The 19,729-nt window shown below is 45.1% G+C and overlaps 1 protein-coding gene and 1 long non-coding RNA gene across 2 annotated transcripts in view; one reads left to right on the plus strand and one right to left on the minus strand.

Moving 5' to 3' along the window:
• LOC141076815 (uncharacterized) overlaps nt 1-19,729 on the minus strand; it is a 918,929-nt gene that overhangs the window by 450,590 nt on the left and 448,610 nt on the right. The window lies entirely within an intron of this gene.
• LOC141076833 (uncharacterized) lies at nt 3,142-8,074 on the plus strand. The gene is made up of 3 exons (XR_012227527.1): nt 3,142-6,054; nt 6,143-6,221; nt 6,572-8,074. It is a non-coding gene; the product is annotated as an uncharacterized lncRNA (long non-coding RNA).

Genomic DNA, 19,729 nt, shown 5'->3' on the forward strand with positions numbered 1-19,729 from the left:
CACCATAGAACTCACACACGGGAGAAGCCTTTTTCCTGTTCAGAATGTGGGAAATGTTTTAACCAGAAATCAGATTTGGTTAATCATCAAAGAACTCACACAGGGGAGAAGCCTTTTTTCTGTTCAGAATGTGGGAAATATTTTAACTGGAAATCACAATTGGTTAATCACCATAGAACTCACACAGGGGAGAAGCCTTTTTCCTGTTCAGAATGTGGGAAATGTTTTAACCAGAAATCAGATTTGGTTAATCACCATAGAACTCACACAGGAGAGAAGCCTTTTTCCTGTTCAGAATGTGGGAAATGTTTTGCACATAAATCAGATTTGGTTAGACACCAGAGAACTCACACAGGGGAGAAGCCTTTTTCCTGTTCAGAATGTGGGAAATGTTTTTACCAGAAATCAGATTTGGTTAAGCACCAGAGAACTCACACAGGGGAGAAGCCTTTTTCATGTTTAGAATGTGGGAAATGTTTTATCCAGAAATCAGATTTAGTTAATCACCATAGAACTCACACAGGTGAGAAGCGTTTTTCATGTTCAGAATGTGGGAAATGTTTTGCACATAAATCAGATTGTGTTAGGCACCAAATAACACACACAGGGGAGAAACTTCTTTCATGTTAAATGGAAGCTAAATCTTGATCACATCAGAGAAGCCATTTTTCCTGTTCACAATGTGGGAAATATTTTAACCAGAAATGGAATCTTACTAATAATAATCTTTCTTTTTATATGGTGCTAACATATTCCGCAGCCCTTTACAGTTTGCACACATTATCATCACTGTCCCCAATGGGGCTCACAATGTAAATTCCCTATCAGTATGTCTTTGGAGTGTGGGAGGAAACCCATGCAAACACGGGGAGAACATACAAACTCCTTGCAAATGTTGTCCTTGGTAGGAGTTGAACCCAAGACTACAGCACTGCAAGGCTGCAGTGCTAACCACTGAGCCACCTCACCAGAGAACCCACACAGAGGAGAAGCCTTTTTCCTGTTCAGAATGTGGGAAATATTTTAACCAGAAAGCGCTTCCTGATCACCATCAGAGCAGTCACACAGGGGAGAAGCCGTTTTCATTTTCTTAATGTGGGAAATATTTTGCTTGGAAATCAGCTGTTAATAAACATCAGAGATGTCACATAGGGGAGAAGCCTTTTTTATGTTTATAATGTTGGAATAGTTTTAACCAAAATTGAACCTTCTTAAATGGGTTGTCTCTTGTCATTCCTCATGTTTGCTGACAAAAGGATAAAACTAAACTTTATTAATTCCAAATATAACACTATACCCTTAATTCACCCCCTAAAGGTTAATCAGAAGGTGACTAATAGAAAAAACATATACTCCACATTTCTGTATATGGGGTGAGGTGACATATACACTCACTCTCCAAGCCTCTTATTTCTACGGTTTCATCGTCCTCACCAAAGGCGACTCATCAGGAGACTCTTTAATATTGACCTATATTCAAGTGAGACTAGACAAAATAAAACTAAAATCATTTATCATATTATCCGAAAAAGTCAGAAGACTAGCCACATATTGGCAGATCCCAGACCTCAAACTATATACTTCATATAGTTTTTACATCACGAGGGACACGGATCTATCATTCTACAGGAAACAACCTAGGGGTTTTCAGCCTTGGTTGGAAGAATACAGATCTGCTCCATTCACCATCACTGAACCATGGATATGTTTGGAGAAGCCAGGTTGTGATCCTCGGATCAACTGGCCTTTTACCTTGTATGGACTGTATGGATTGTCATCTTCCTACGCTTGTCGTTACCTCCTCTCTGTGCGTGCCACAGGTGGGGTAGCGATCCTGGGAGCGAATCAGCGGAAGGCTGAGACTCTGTAATGTGCACTCTGTTGGGTATTTTGCTGGGACTGTTCTATGTGTTATCTGCCTGTTGTGTGCCACACTGTTTTACCTTCACTGTGTGTTGTCTGAGTAGTGTTATGCCCATGTTAAAGGGAGAGCATTCAATGGGACGATCCCTGATCCATGAGGTTTCGGCCAGCGGACCGGGGCACCCGCTGACCACCCCATGTCTCCACAGGCATGCTTCAATAGTCTCAATAGGAGGCTAGAAGCTGCTATAACCCGATCGGCTCTGCTACATACAGGCAATGCTGAGATCACCTGCATGTAGCAGAGTTGCTCACTTGCTATGAGCGCCAACCACTGGGCAGCGCTCATAGGATCCGGCAGTGACAGCCATACGGGTCTGCTGGAGACCTCTGGTTGTCATGCCAACCTATCGGTGACCTGCGATCACATGACAGGGTCACCAATGTGCGGGATTTCTGGCCCATCATGTGCGAGAAAAGATGTGGGCTCAGCGCCGGGGCCCACATCAAAAGGAGGGAGTCCGACATCAGCGTACATTTACACCCGATGTCAGAAAGGGGTTAAAGGGGATTGTTTTTACAGAGAGAGAAGTGGTAATTAATCATGTATACGTACAAATAATTACAAAAATACACAACTTATAATGTTAAATAGTAAAGAGTTAAGACTAGAAAATATAATTTGTGTAAATCGTGTAGATATAAAAATTCAGGCAAATGTCAAATGTTCAAAAACAGCAAAAAGCAGCGATGCCGACCTGCCCAGACCTCCGAACAAATGCACTATCAGGGTGAGTGGGCCCATATAGTTAGGATGGCGGCAACACAGGTGCAAGAATACCGATGAGACAACCGCTCACAACCTACCAATGTATGGAGGGGCGGTTGCTTGGTATATTAATGCACAATGAAGACTTGTATGCGGCGCTGTTCACACAATGGTAATGCACAGCATCCAGGCTAACAGCCTATTAGTTACGCCCATACTATTAGATCAGGCGGGCTGCCTAGCGCCATCCAAATGCATCCCATGTGAACAGACACCACAGTTTACAAGACTGAATGGGCCCAACTGCACCCTGAAAAATAAAGTGCAAAAAACACATATAGAAAATATGAGAGGTATTAGTTAATATTTTGGCCAAAATACATAAGCAAGTAACCCACGTCATGCGTTGGCCTAAAAAAGTGTCAAAGGACTTACAGAAATTGCTTCTTCTACTTCCACCACTGCTGCTGCTGCTAATGTATTGGCGTTGAAGAATTGACTGTCCAGAGGTTGGAAGTCTACAGCTGCGATGTGAACGGTGTGCTTCACTGGTGTCTTGGGGAAAAGCTCTCTTAAGGTTGTGTAAAAGCGTGTTTCAATACTCCAGCATTCGCTGTTCCCTTTCTAGGGCGGGGATCATCTGCAAAATTTAGTTTTATAAAGTGGATCTAATAAAGTGGCAACCCAGCAGTCAGCATTATTCCTAATCATGACTATACAGGGATCATGTTGCAGATAGTGCAGCAAGAAGGCACTCGTATGTAGGGCTCTACCATGAGGTTCAAGCCCATGCTGTGTTGGTGGCTGGGTAACAATGAGGCTCGTTTCCTCTGTCCCATCCGCCAACCACGAACAACAGAGCGTGGGGTATTATCCTCTTCATCTGACAGTTGCTCACCCATCACTTCTTCCTCCTCCATTTGTTGCTCGGATCTTGCTCCTTCGATAACAGCTTGTCTATCACCACCCCCCTCGATCACAGTAATCCACCCTCCCTTGGCACCCACCTGTGTGGCGACAGTCTTGAACTTTGAGACAATATTATCCCTTCTGCGTCCTCCTCTGCTTCCTCCTCTTCTTCTGGGACCACCATCTCTTCCCGCTGGCTATTCAAAGTCTTCTCCAGCATATAGATGACCAGAATAGTGATGCTGATGATGGCGGCATCAGTGATAACCATCTCAGTAGCCATTTTGAAACTGTGCAGAAGGGTGCAGAGGTCTTTAATCTTTTGCGCACTCTGTAAATGTGACATGTACCATATCCATACTGCGTTAGCCCAGGCTATACGACAAGACATACTGCATCAGGGCTTGTTGCTGCTGACACAGTCACTGTAACATGTACAGAGTGGAATTCCACCATGTGTCAATGTAAGTCGATGAGGAGAGGGGTGCCAATCGTGGAAATGAGCACACAACTTACGTGCTCTCTGGAGCAGATCACCAGGCTAGGATAGTGGCTGAGAAAATGCTGTACCACCAGGCTGAGGACATGAGCCATGCAAGGCACGTGTGTGGGCTTGCCTTGCCATAGGGCCACCACCAGGTTTGCACCATTATTGCCTTCCCTGCATGTAGATTTAGCAGAGACAGCCATTGATCAAACTGAGCCTGGAGAACTGTCTGCAACTCTTCAGCTGTATGACTGCGATCTCCAAGACATATCAATTTTATGACTGCCTGATTGCAGAGAGCCCTGGCTGTGCAGTACAGAGGTGGTGGGGGTCTGCTCCACACTTGGAACGCGTGTCTCGTTAAGGCAGAGGTTGAGGGCACAGGTGGAGGCCCTAGAGGAGATAGAGGAGGCAGCAGTGGAGGAAGTGTTAAATGTAGAGGTTTGTCCTGCAAGCCTTGGGGATTCCAAGACTTGTGGAGCAGCACCTGTCCCTACACCCAGCAGAGTCACCCAGTGCCCAGTCAGTGAGATGTAATGCCCTTGGCCATGCTTACTCGTCCAAGTGTCTGTGGTGAATTGCATTCTGGCAGACAGCGATTTTGTCAAGGAAGAGGTGATGTCTGCGACATGCTGGTGTAGCACATTTTACAAAAAATGCAGAGGGCACCATCAAATAAATAGAACTAGTTAATAGGCATCCGACCACAGTATGTCCAAACTACATGTATATCAAAGAAAAAAGCCAAGAAGACATACAGCAAAAGCAGGGATCACCATAGAAAAATTATCAATTTTATTGCATAGGATACACAAAAACACCACAATATTAAAAACATTTAAAAGGAACAACGGTTATTATGACATAACCTGTAAACCTGGGAGCAGTGACAAGTCCTACATAACATCACACAGTTATACATATGTAATGTGTGCAGCAAGTCCACATAGTAAATATTATGTGTACAATAGACTCAGCCCTAAAAAACAATCTAGATGTATGCTACCACTAGGCACAATAATTTCAATGTGTCCACAATTGTGTCCTAAGAGCCTAAATATACAGGTCCATATGGACGGAGCAAAGATGTAAAAGACACAAATTGTGTATAATAGATTCAGCCCAATACAGCTCAAACTATTGTTAAATGCATCACTCGCATAAAGGATGAACAAAGTGCATAGTGGGATTATAATACAACACATACAAACAAAGTTTTTGACCACTCTCCATCCGGTGACTCCTACATTCTACATTCTACCCAAGGTGCACAAGTCGCCTACGAATCCTCCAGGTAGGCCAATAGTGTCAGGTATTGGGGGCTTGATGGAGCGGCCCTGCATATACATTAATCATTTTCTCCAACCATTGGCCTCTTCCTTGAATTCTTTCATTAGGGACTCGGCACATCTTATGTTTTATTTGGAGGAGCTTACTATTCCGGAGAATACCATTTTGGTTGGTCTAGATGTGGAGTCTTTATATACAAACATCGCACATGACCATGGAATAGAAGCTGTTTCCTTTTTTCTCGAAAAACAACCTATGGCTGAGGGTAAGCATAACAAATTTCTCTTAGAATTGTTATATTTTGTCTTAGACAAAAATTATTTTATCTTCAATAGAAAGTTCTATAGACTGATCTCAGGTACAGCTATGGGGGCAAGATGTGCACCCTCTTATGCAAACCTATTTTTGGGCTGGTGGGAGGAGTTAGTAGTCTTTAAGCATCCATTTTTCTCCGAGAAGGTTTTTTCTTGGAGACGTTATATCGATGACGTCCTTTTAATCTGGACTGGTACTTTGGATGAGTGTAAACAGTTTGTTGGGGATTTAAACAGCAATTCTCTCAACATTAAATTGACTTCTACGTTCTCAGAGACCTCAATAGACTTCCTCGACATCAAGCTCACTGTCCAAGGGAAGAAGATCAAGTCTTGACTCTATCGTAAGGCAACTGCGACCAACAGTCTTCTACATTATGACAGTTTTCACCCAAGACATCTTAGAGATGGAATTCCAAAAGGTCAGTTTCTGAGACTCCGTAGGAACTGTAGTTCTCTGGAAGACTTTCGTCATCATGCTAAGGATCTCTCCTTCCGTTTTACAAATAGGAACTACCCAAAAAAAGTAGTATCGAAAGCCTATCAACATGCCAGTAGTGTGGAGAGATCAGCTCTACTACAGAAACGGGTACGTGACACTAGGAGGGATCTTGCTATAATCACGACATACAACAATCAGTGGACTGATGTCCACAAAATTCTTTTCAACAACTGGAACATTCTGCTAAGTGAGCCTAGACTCTCAAATTATATCTCACCAACCCCCGAGAATGGTGGCTAGACGTGCACAAAACTTAAAAGATCAGCTGTGCCATAGCCACTATCAGAGACCAAAACCCATATTGGGAGGGGTACGAGAGTATATTGTACTTATGCATGTGGGGGGTGCAATGTTTGCCAGTATATGATCTCACAAGACGGCTATTCCATCCCCACGGTAGATGCTCCAATTAGACCTAAACTCTTTTTTAATTGTAGGTACAGAAATCTGGTATACCTTTTGATCTTTGGCTGTCCAAAACCATATGTGGGCCAAACAACCCAGGAGTTAAGAAGACGTGTCCAGCAACATCTATCTAACATCTCCACCGCCAGAAGGGATCGTGAAAAAAATAAAGCAATCTCGTCTGTTGCAACCCACTTCTTGGATTCACATGGGAGCAGCACAAAGGGAATAAAAGTTATGGGCCTTGAATAGTCCACACCAACATCAGAGGGGGAAATATTATCCCCAAACTCCTAAGATGCGAATCTAAATGGATTTTTGATCTACATAGCCTTGCCCCGCTGGGAATTAATGAGGAATTATTATTCTCCGGCTTCTACAAGCAATTATGATTATTTGAGTCAGTACGACCATCTGGACTTGTGTTCCATCTTAAATTCCTAGCTTTCTCTTTTGTTTCCTATTATTACCATCAGAAAGGCATAAGATGACTTTATTTTTAGATCTATTTATATCGTCCCCGAATCCTTTTTTGCATGTTGGTATTGCTGGCATCAAATATAGGTTAGGCTCTCTGGATGATAGTTGGTTTACCTTTCTTGCACCTATTTTTCCCTGTATTGTTGGCATCAAATATGGCTCTTTTGGGCATCTTACATATCGAATATTGGTGGTTTGATTTGATACGTCTTCTCTCACTTCCAATTCCATAATAAATGCTCTTTCGCGATACAACTCTTCCACCGGTTGAAGATGTGGAATATAACCAAACTCTATGTGGTCTAGACCATTTGGGCTGGGCTATAGATTTATCATTTTTGAATAACGCATGAAGGCATCAAGCCACTATCTTTATTTTGATATTGGTTGATAGGTCATTCTAATACATTTGTATCTTCCCGTTGGGATGGTCAGAAGATGGTATCCTCTTACTATCCATAAGTATCTTAAGATTGAAGAACCTTACATATGCAGTTTATATACAATGCATTTCTACAAGTGGATAGTTACCTCCCCCTTTGAGGCTATTTGATATTTATAATGACAGCCTACTAGGATTGCTTTCTCCATTATGTCTTAATGGATATCTGTTATCAGGTCTTTTTAATGGAATTTATAGACTGTTAGACCCTACCCTTGGATGTGATGACTATATGCCTTTAATGAATAGCAATTATTCCACCTTAAATTACCTTCTCCTTATGATGCCCCAATGGTACATCTACACGCCCTAAAACCACCTTTGTGCGTTAGTATGATGATGTCTTGCACTCTAAGTAATAAAAAATAAAAAAAAATTTAAACTGCAATCTTTTTTGTTTGGATTCCTGTACAGGACTCATAGACTAATATTATTCCTTTATGGATTTGGTGAACACATGTCTATAACAAACTAGGTGTGAATGAAGAGCACACCAACTTTGTGGTGGGTCTCCTGTTGGATATCCGAATATATTACCAGTTTCTAGTTGTGCACTGTTAATAAACGTCTTACATTTTGTTGACATGTCGTAAACGTGGAAATTACTTGTTGAAATGGGTGCAGCGGGTCCTTTGGTGACCAGGGAATGCATCATTCTTTGGATGAATCTTCTTTGTTGTAGCATCCATATGCGTCAAATTACACTATGTGCATGAACATAATTACAGCCTACTTTCTGGATGTATATTTGGTCACTGTCATTTACCTATTTGACCAATGATACTTGGTTACAAGAGATGGACTTATTAGCTGGTGTTCCCATGCCTTCTCTGGATGTATTTATCTTGATAACTCAATGTGGCATCTGTAGCTCTAAATTCCATCATGAATGCCAATCTAAATGTATTCTATTTTTTCCTAGGGTTACTGGACCGCAGACACCTCAATTTACCTGTTTGACCAACCTTGGTTGGGTCATAATAGATGGAGTTATTGGCCTATGGGCATATGCCTTTATTGGTTTTAATGTGGATTGAGATTACTTCATTTCTATAAATAGTTTTGAATTGATAATCATTGACTAGGGTATTTATTCATATGTACTAAATAACATCCTTTTTGGTACCATAAACAACTGTTTCAGTTCACATCAATACTGCACAAATGTGGTGGTTTCTCAGAAATCCCATTCTTCACATAGGTCTTTGATTTTGGTGAATGAGTGATATTCCGCCTCCCTGATATGCCCCTTTTGGACAAATTCTTTTCAACGCTGTGTCTTCATGTGGTAACCAGCTCTACCGATATGATTCTTGGTGAATAAATCCACTAGGCTGTTATAAACTTGAGCTTGTCCACTCCTTGGTTATTGTTATATGATAATATTGGATAGACCTATCTGCGCTTTAAGTACCAGCGAATCAATTGTTGTATGTTGATGTATACTCTCCGCCACTTATAACTATCAGTAATCTATTTTCTTTATACTTATTAGGTTATTGTTGGTTGTGAAAGCAGTGCTATAACTAATAAATAATGTAATTGTTCCATATTGGGATATACAGTATGAGATTACTGCTATCAAAGTGCTGTGGCTTCTTTTTATGGCTATAATGGTGTAAGCAGCGCTAGATTGCAGCTGTAGGACCTGCCAGAATAGGTCATATGATCACCTTCTAAAGGAGTGAGACAGGACCTTCCAATGCTACTGCACAGGCGCAGTAATGAAAATCACTCCTTCCTCTGCCCCGTACTATCGCTATACAGCGTGTGTGGCTTCCGTGACACCGGTCCAGCTCATGCGCCCTTGTGGCCTCTGCTTCAGGGAGTAGACGCCAGCACCTGGAGCGTCCTCTATGCCGGCTATTGGACCGCAGGCATCTCAATTTACCTATATGACCTACTTTGACGGGGTCATAATAGATGGAGCTATTGGCCTATGGGCATATGCCTCTATTGGTTTAAATGTGAATTGAAATTCTTTCACTTCTATAAACAGTTTTAAATTGATAGTCATTGACTATGATACTTATTCACTTGTGCTAAATAAACATCTTTTTTGGAACTAAAACCAACTGCTCCAGTTCACATTAATACTGCACAAATGTGGTGGTTTCTCAGAAAACCCATTCTTGACATGAGTCTCTGATTTGGTGAATGAGTGACAGTCCGCCTCCCTGATATGCCCTTTAGGACACGTGGCATCTTCAGGTGGTAACCGTAACCATTTATACCTATATGAAGTTTTGCTTCAGCTGGTGAATAATTCTACTAGGCTGTTGTAAATTGTAGCCTGTCCACGCCTTGGTCACTGTTATATGATAATATTGGATAGATTTATCTGCGCTGTAATTACCAGTAAATCAATTGCTGTATGTCGATGCACACTAGATTGCCACTATTTATAACTATCAGTAATCTAATATATATTTTTTTTATTTTTTTTCCCTACTAGGTTGTCGTTGGTTATTAAAGCAGTGCTATAACGAATAATAATCTAATTGTTTCATATTGGGTTACATGAGACTGCCGCTATCAAAGTGCTGTGGCTTCTCTTTCTGGCTATAATGAGTTAAGTAGGGCTATACTTTAGCTGTAGGACCTGCCAGAATAGGTCACATGATTACCTTCTAAAGGAGTGAGACAGGACCTTCCAATGCTACTGCGCAGGCGCAGTAATGAAAATCACTCCTTCCTCTGCTCCGTACTCTCGCTATACAGCGTGTGTGGCTTCCATGACACCGGTCCAGCTCAGGCGCCCTTGTGGCCTCTGCTTCAGGGAGTAGCTGCCAGCACCTGGAGCGTCCTCTATGCGGTGAGTTCCCGCAGCTGTTTGGATTTAATGTCATTTTCTGTGTGTATTTAAACCCAGTGGATTCACAATAGCCAGCACTTCACTCTGCCCCTGATGAAGTCACACCTGTGAGGACACGCGTCGGGGTTATGGGAGTTCTGCCGGGTCCTCCTGCACTTATCTGTGTCTTAATGCTCATCTGCATTTAGTGAGCATGTCCGTCATTATCTCAGCAGCCTGTGATTCTGGGTGGTAAAGTATACCGAGGGGGGGAGGGAGTTTTTTGCATGAGTCAATCAACAAGTGCTTTAGCTTTCCTTAACCCTACGTCGCCTGCTTCTCTATTGTACTCTATTAATATAGTGGTTTTTACCACAGGCTATTATGCCAGGCTAATATTTGATGCCACAATGCTTTGTGTTGTATTATAATCCCACTATGCACTTTGTTCATCCTTTATGCGAGTGATGCATTTAGTTTGAGCTGTATTGGGCTGAATCTGTTATACACAATTTGTGTCTTTTACATCTTTGCTCCGTCCATATGGACCTGTATATTTAGGCTCTTAGGACACAATTGTGGACACATTGAAATTATTGTGCCTAGTGGTAGCATACATCTAGATTGTGTTTCAGGGCTGAGTCTATTGTACACATAATATTTACTATGTGGACTTGCTGCACACATTACATATGTATAACTGTGTGATGTTATGTAGGACTTGTCATTGCTCCCAGGTTTACAGGTTATGTCATAATAACCGTTGTTCTTTTAAATGTTTTTAATATTGTGGTGTTTTTGTGTATCCTATGCAATAAAATTGATAATTTTTCTATGCTGTATGTCTTCTTGGCTTTTTTCTTTGATATACATGCTGGTGTAGCACAGGCACAGCTTTCTTAGAAAAGTAATGGCAACTGGGTAATTGGTACTGGGGGACTGCAACGGCTATCAGCTTTCAGAAACTGTATCTATCAGGCAGAAAGGCAGCATTTCCGTGGCCAACAAATTGGAGATGGTGGAGTTCAACCTCTTTGTTTCCTCCTATGCATGACAAAGCAATCTTTTACGTGACCACAACTGCGGAACCATGGGCTGGCTGCAGTGCTGAGAAATGTCAGAGTACGATGAACCGGACAAACTGCTGGACCGTGAGAGAGTTGCAGGTGGAGATGTTACTGTGGATTGAGAAAGTTGTGGTGTGATCATTCTCTCTGATCGGTCAAAAAAAGCAGGCTTGTCGGTCAGCGTGACTGGAGTGGGTAAAGAATCCGAGATTTTGCGGTTGAAGACCTGCGTCTCAATAGTTGGCACGGTAACAGGGTAACAGAGAGGAGGAAGAAGCAGCAGATTCGATGGCTGATAGTTGATATCTGCTGGTCTGCATTTTTGCGCAGTGGAATTCCCACAGCAAAACATGTTAACATAGTTAAAAAAAGCCATGTGTCCATTCAGTTCAGCCTATATTCCATCATAATAAATCCCCAGATCTCCGTTCTTCTAAAGAACCCAATAACTGTAAGATACAATATTGTTATGCTCCAGGAAGACATCCAGGCCTCTCTTGAACCCCTCGACTGAGTTCGGCTCTACCACCTCCTCAGGCAGGGAATTCCAGATTCTCACTGCCCTAACAGTAAAGAATCCTTTTCTATGTTGGTGGAAAAACCTTCTCTCCTCCATACGCAGAGAATGCCCTCTTGTGACCGTCACCTTCTTTGGTATAAACAGATCCTCGGAGAGATATTTGAATTGTCCCCTTATATACTTATACATGTGTTATGTGTTACAGAACCACTCAGCACCCAGAATATGTTGTGCAGTTATATGTATGTATAATAGGTTCCATGTGAGATGCATATCCCTAATGCATCAGCCCATAGGCTGCACCCCTGGGCAGAGGGGACACGACATTCTCCTTTTGTCCGCCCTCCCTCCACCTTTGTAATTCCCACAGTAAACATCAGCAGGCTCCAGCAACCTGTGGCTTTTGTAATGTATGTTTAGCCTGCCGCTTTTCTATTGGCCTGCCCTCTGTATCTGTGTGATATATTCTGTGTCCTGTGAGTAAAACGTTTGTTAGACTGGAAATACGTGGAGAAGCAGTGATCTTTTATATGCGCCCATGTAACCAAGGAATTCCAGCCAGCGTCATTCATTCAGACTCCAGCCAACACAGAGCGGACCTCCAAAAACACGGGGTGGTACTGAAAGAGGTACCCCAGCTTGGTGGACCCCGTTACACTGGTGGTAGACAGCAGGATATGATACCCCTTCTACAGGAGGAAAGAATGGAAAACAACTACCAGACGTTAAAGAGGACTACATTAAAAGATCTGGTGGAAGCCCAAGGGTTGATCGCCAGCAACAAAACAAAAGCGGATTTGATAGCAGCCATCATGGAACACGACAGTGCAGCGCCCCCCAATGTGAACGTGGAAGAGACCGAATTCCAGAGGGAGGTAAAGAGCAGACTGGCGTTCTATGGCCCGAACCCTGCAGTAGAGGTCATACGATAGGTGATGGCTGATGTTCGTACTGATCTGAAGGAAAAGATGGCCAAGCGGACCAGGATAGAGCTAGCCAAGATGGAGATGGCAGAGCGGACCAAAGTGGAGCTGGCCAAGATGGAGGTGGCAGAGCGGAGAGAGGAGAGTCAGCGAGCAGGGGGAGCTCTGGCCATCGACCAGGTACCTTCAACAGTAAGCCACAAAAAGATCTAGTATAATGCCTTCCAACAGTTGGGGGAGGTAGAGGAAGACATTAATGGCTTTCTGCAGGACTTTGAGCGGCAGTGTGCCCTTCATCAAGTGAAGCCGGAGGAACGGGTTCAGATTCTGGCCAGCAAGCTGACAGGCCGGGCAGCGGACGCCTATCGCACGGTACCTGATGAGGACTGTATGGACTATGAGTGGATCAAAGAAGTGATCTTGGTCCGGTATGCGCTGACACCAGAGGCATACCGCCAAAAGTTCCGCTGTCTTATAAAACGCGTAACCGATACCCACGCTGAATGGGCCTGTAAATTATGGCGGTCACTGCTACAGTAGGTACAAGGGAGCCAAGCAACCACTAAGGAGGACATCCTCCAGCTCTTCTTGTTAGAACGATTCTTTAATGGACTAACCCCCGAGACACAGGAATGACTTCGGGACAGGCGGCCAACGACTCTTGAGGAAGCCGCTCGTCTGGCCGATGAACATCATGATGCCAGGAGGCCACAGTTGTCCGGATCAAAGATGGTCACTAGGGGCCCGCCCATGGACCTGGAGGGCCCCAAACCACCGAAGATTGTAGAGGGACCAGCTAGAAACCCGGCCTGCCACACTTGCCGTCAGCTGGGCCACCTGCAAAGACAATGTCCCAACCAGACTCAGCATACCCAGTGGCCAAAGGCGGGAACAGCTACCTTCAGCCGGGCTGCTGTACACTGCTACCAAGGCGAAGCTGACCCGGCATTGGGGGCTACGACTAACCAAGGGGTGGAAGAGATGGAGCTTGTGCTGCATGAAGTAGACCCCGTGCAGGCAGCATGGGCAGATAATCGACAACAGCATCGACAGGTCGTGTGGGTTAATGGGAAACGTATGCAGGGACTAAGAGATTCCGGAGCAACTTTGACCCTTGTGAAGCCTCATCTCATCCGGGACCAAGAGAAGACGGACCGGACAGTGGCAGTCCGTGTAGCAGGGGGAGCTATACATCGACTGCCCACTGCCAGGATTCACCTGAACTGGGGAGTTGGGGATGGCCTTGTTGAGGTCGGCTTGATGGAGGATTTGCCTGCAGACGTCTTGCTGGGAAATGACTTGGGGCCCATGTTGTCTGCATTCTCGGTGGCCCCTCTGGCTGAGACCTATCCTGTGACCACCCGGAGACAAGCTCGAGCTGCGGAGGCGGAATCACACTCAGAGGAGGCCCAGGTAAGATATCCCAGCCCTACACGTATTCCCATAGCCAGACACATTTCTTGGGCCACCCCAGATGAATTTAAGAGGGAGTTACTTGAGGATCCTTCATTAGAGGGATATCGTGGGAAGGCACAGGAGGGGAGAGGGGTACTGGAAGGGGAACAGCTTGTATGGAAGCAGGGACTCCTCTACCCTTGGCCGGGCACTTCGGCGTCAGTCGCACCAGGCATCGTCTGACACAAAACTTCTTTTGGCCGGGGGAAACCTATGATGTTCATCAGTACTGCCAGACCTGTGACAGTTGCCAGCGCATTGGCAAGAGGGGGGATCGATGCAAGGCCAAATTACGCCCCCTCCCCATTGTGGAGGAACCATTTAGCCGAGTAGCGGTCGATCTGATAGGGCTGTTAGCCAAACCCAGTCCGTCAGAGAAAAGGTATATATTGACAGTGGTAGATTATGCCACACGGTATCCAGAGGCGGTTGCGTTACCTAACATACTGGCAGAGACGGTGGCGGCCGCCCTGCTCCAGATTTTCTCACGGGTTGGATTTCCCCGGGAGATTATCTCGGACCAGGGTACCCAGTTTACAGCAGAGGTGACCAACCAACTGTGGAAGCTGTGTGGCATAAAGTCCATTAGAAGCGCCCCGTACCACCCGCAAACCAATGGGTTGTGTGAACGCTTTAACGGGACATTAAAACAGCTCATTGGGACTTTTACCAGGACCTACAAGGACTGGGAGAAATTCTTGCCATACCTGTTTGCCTATCGGGAGGTGCCCCAAGAATCCACGGGGTTCTCCCCGTTCGAGCTGGTTTATGGGAGACGGGTAAGGGGACCCCTAGACTTAGTGCTAGAACTCTGGGAAGGGGAGGGCCTCATAGAAGGGGTGCCTATTGTACCCTATGTGCTGGAATTCCGGGACCGCCTACAGGAGCTGACCCAGGCTGTACGTGAGAACATGCAGGCGACCCAGCGGCGCCAGCGCGTATGGTACGATTGGAGGGCCAGAGAGCGCACTTTGGAAATAGTACAGAAGGTCCTGGTGTTAGAGCCCACTAAGCAGAATAAGTTTCAAGCTGCATGGCAGGGGCCCTACCAGGTAGTGGGGAAAATAGCTGACACAACCTATAATGTTGCCGATGGTGACGACCCCAGGGTTATCCGCATGTTCCACGTGAATATGCTGAAGCCCTACCGGGAGCGCCCTGAAGAGGTAGTGGCCATCTGTGCACCTGAAGCCGAGGATTTAGCCAGACTTCCCTTGCCGGATGTCTTAGGGGAAAGGACTCAGTCTAAAACATGGGACCAGGTACACTTGGGTGAAGACCTAGGCCCCCGGGAGAGACAGAAGGCGGAGGAGTTGTTGAGGCAGCGACAGAGGATGTTTTCGGGGAGACCAGGGTACACTCGCCTGGCACAACACAAGGTTGAGACCCAGGATCAGACCCCCCTGCGACAAAACCCCTTCCACTTCCCTGAGTCTGTACGAGAGGGGATGCGTCAAGAGATACAAGAGATGTTGCATTTAGGGTCATTGAAGAGTCAGTCCCTGGGCAGCCCCCGTAGTGTTAGTGCCCAAGAAGGATGGGACTACACGGTTTTGTGTAGACTATCGTAAGCTCAATGAGAAAACAGTGACGGATGCATACCCCATGCCGCATGTGGATGAGTTGTTAGACCGGCTGGTGGGGGCAAAGTATTTGACCACTATCGATCTATGCAAAGGCTACTGGCAGATTCCCCTTAGTCCTGACGCTATTCCCAAGTCGGCATTTGTCACCCCGTTCGGCTTATTCCAGTTTCGAGTTATGCCATTCGGGATGAAGAATGCCCCGGCGACCTTCCAAAGGCTGGCTGACCGGCTTCTGGATGGTCTCCAGGACTATGCTTGTGCCTACCTGGACGACATCGCCATCTACTGTGCGACATGGGAAGAGCATCTAAATCACCTACAGACAGTATTGGACAGTATCCACCAGGCCGGAATCAACCTGAACCCAAACAAGTGTCACGTGGGCAAAGCAGAGGTTCAGTATTTAGGGCATTGGGTGGAAAGTGGGAAACAGTGACCAGAACCAGCCAAGATTGAGGCCATAGCCAAATGGCCCATCCCACGCACTAAAACCCAGGTCATGGCATTTCTAGGGACAGCGGGTTATTACAGGAATTTCGTTCCCAATTACAGCAGCGTATCCAAGCCCCTCACTGATCTGACCCATAAGAACCAACCCCGCCAGGTAATCTGAACCTCAGAGTGTGAGGAAGCCTTCCGCCAACTAAAGGACGCCCTCACCAATACCCCTGTATTTGCTGCACCCGATCCAACTAAACGTTTCCTTGTTCACACAGACGCTTCTATGTTTGGATTGGGGGCAGTACTGAGCCAAGTCGGGCCGGACGGCCAAGAACACCCGGTAGCTTACCTGAGTCGGAAAGTAAGCTATGTGGCCATCGAGAAGGAGTGCGTGGCGGTAGTATGGGCACTCAAGAAGTTGCAACCATATTTGTATGGACGACAGTTTTCCCTCCTAACAAACCATAATCCCCTAGTCTGGCTTAATCGGGTCTCCGGAGACAACGCCAGATTGCTGCGGTGGAGTTTAGCCCTACAACCTCTGGACTTCACCATCCACCACAGACCCGGCAAACAAAACGGTAACGCCGATGGACTAAGTCGACAAACGGAACTTGTACCAACCCCATAAACTTCGGTCATCTCCAAATTGATCCGTTGAGGATCAGACTGTGTATGCCGACCGCGTTGCTGAAAAGGGGAGCCGTGTTACATGTTACAGAACCACTCAGCACCCAGAATATGTTGTGCAGTTATATGTATATATAATAGGTTCCATGTGAGATGCATGTCCCTAATGCATCAGCCCACAGGCTGCGCCCCTGGGCAGAGGGGACACGATATTCTCCTTTTGTCCGCCCTCCCCCCACCTTTGTAATTCCCACAGTAAACATCGGCAGGCTCCGGCCACCTGCGGCTTTTGTAATGTATGTCCGGCCTGCCGCTTTTCTATTGGCCTGCCCTCTGTATCTGTGTGATATATTCTGTGTCCTGTGAGTAAAACGTTTGTTAGACTGGAAATACGTGGAGAAGCAGTGATCTTTTATATGCGCCCATCTAACCAAGGAATTCCAGCCAGCGTCATTCATTCAGACTCCAGCCAACGCAGAGCATACCTCCGAAAACACGGGGTGGTACTGAAAGAGGTACCCCAGCTTGGTAGACCCCGTTACAACATGGTTATTATATCGCCCCTCAATCATCTTTTTTCTAGACTAAATAATCCTAATTTTGCTAATCTCTCTGGGTATTGTAGTTCCCCCATCCCCTTTATTAATTTTGTTGCCCTCCTTTGTACTCGCTCTAGCTCCATTATATTCTTCTTGGGCACCGGTGCCCAAAACGGTATACAGTACTTCTATGTGTGGTGTTACCAGGGATTTGTACAGAGGCAGTATAATGCTCTCATCATGTGCATCCAGACCTGTTTTAACCCCTTTAAACCGAGGGTGGTTTGCACGATAATGACTGGCCAACTCTGGAACGCTTCCATGGATCCCAGCGATTCTTGTGAGATTGTTTTTTTCATGATATATTGTACTTCATTATAGTGGTAACATTCCTTTGATATGACTTGTGTTTATTGTGAAAAAAAAAGGAAATTTTGAAAAATGTTGAAAATATCGGAATTTGCCAACTTTGAATTTTTATGCCCTTAAATCACAGAGATATGTCACACAAAATACTTAATAATTAACATTTCCCACATGTCTACTTTACATCAGCACAATTTTGGAGCCAAAATTTTTTTTTTGTTAGGAAGTTATAAGGTTTAAAAATTAAAAAGAGATTTCTCATTTTTCAACATCATTTTTTTTAGTGACCACATCACGTTTGAAGTCACTTTAAGGGGTCTATGTGATAAAAAAAAAAATACCCAAAAGTGACACCATTCTAAAAACTGCACCCCTCAAGGTGCTCAAAACCACATTCTAGACATTTATTAATCCTTCAGGTGCTTCACAGGAATTTTTGTAAAACAAAAAAATGAACATTTAACTTTTCCCATGGGTAACAGAAATTGGACCCCAAAAGTTGTTGCGCAATTTGTTCTGAGTACGCTTATACCTGATATGTGCAGGTAAATCACTGTTTTGGCGCATGGCAGAGCTCGGAAGGGAAGGAGCACGGTTTTACTTTTTCAATGCAAAATTTGCTGGAATTAAGATCGGATGCCATGTCGCGTTTGGAGAGCCCTTGATGTGCCTGAACAGTGGAAAGCCCTCACAAGTGACACCATTTTGGAAACTAGACCCCCTTAGGGACTTATCTAGATGTGTGTGAGCACCCCACAGTATTTTTTCCACAAATATGATATTTTTGATCCCAATTTTTTATTTTCCCAAGGGTTGCAGGAGAATCTCACAATTTGTTCTGAGTACGCTGATACCCCATATGTGGGGGTAAACCACTGTTTGGGCGCATGGGAGAGATCAGAAGGGAAGGAGTGCCAGATTTTACTGTTATGGTTTGCAGGTGCAATGACCCACTGGGACGGGCCACGAGGTGCCAAACAGCAGAACCCCATAAGTGACCCCATTTTACGAACTACATCTCAATGAATTCATCTAGGGTGCAGTGATCATACTGACACGACGGGTGTGTCACAGAAATTTATACCATTGGCTAGTGAGGACAAAATATCTACATTTTTACCACCAAAATTTTGTTTTAGTCAAAGATTTTACATTTTCTCACAAAAAGTGGGTAAAATTGGAAATAAAACTTGTCCCACAATTTCTACTGAATGTGGCAATACCCCATATGTGACTGTACAGTGCTACTTAGCCATGCAGAGAGACTTGGGAGGGACATAGCGCCTTTTGTATATTCAAGTGAATGGGTCTCTGCACATGTCAGTGTGTTTCCACAGACCGTATGTTGAAGAGAGTAGGTCCCAACACGAATCCCTGCGGTACCCCATTGGTCACAGCGACCCAGTTAGAGAATATACCATTTATAACCACCCTCTGCTTTCTATCACTCAGCCAGTTACTTACCCATTTACACACATTTTCCCCCAGTCCCAGCATTCTCATTTTGTGTGCCAACCTCTCGTGTGGCACAGTATCAAACACTTTGGAAAAATCAAGATCTACCACGTCCAATGACTCACCTTGGTCCAGTCTATAGCTTAGGCTAGTTTCACACTAGCGTTACAGGGTGCAGAGCTCGGCCGCCGTTAAGCCCTGCCCCAAGCCTCGCCCCCTGTGGTCTGTTCCTCCTCTGATCACATGACGCTGCATACGATCAGCGTACCCTATGTTTAGCGTTGGATACGCTGACCGTGCGCTGGTCGTGCGCTGGTATGAGTTTGCTGGCGCTGTGCCCTTTTGGTGCTGCGCCCAGCACACACAAATGCGCTGTGCTGCATTTCTGTGTGCTGAGCGTAGCGCCAGCAAAATCATACCAGCGCATGACCAGCGCACTGTCAGCTTACCCAACGCTAAATGTAAGGTACGCTGATTGCATGCAGCATCATG

Source organism: Dendrobates tinctorius, unplaced genomic scaffold, assembly GCF_039654945.1.
Source record: "Dendrobates tinctorius isolate UK_male_01 unplaced genomic scaffold, ASM3965494v1 ptg000430l, whole genome shotgun sequence".
NCBI classification, from domain to species: Eukaryota; Metazoa; Chordata; class Amphibia; order Anura; family Dendrobatidae; genus Dendrobates; species Dendrobates tinctorius.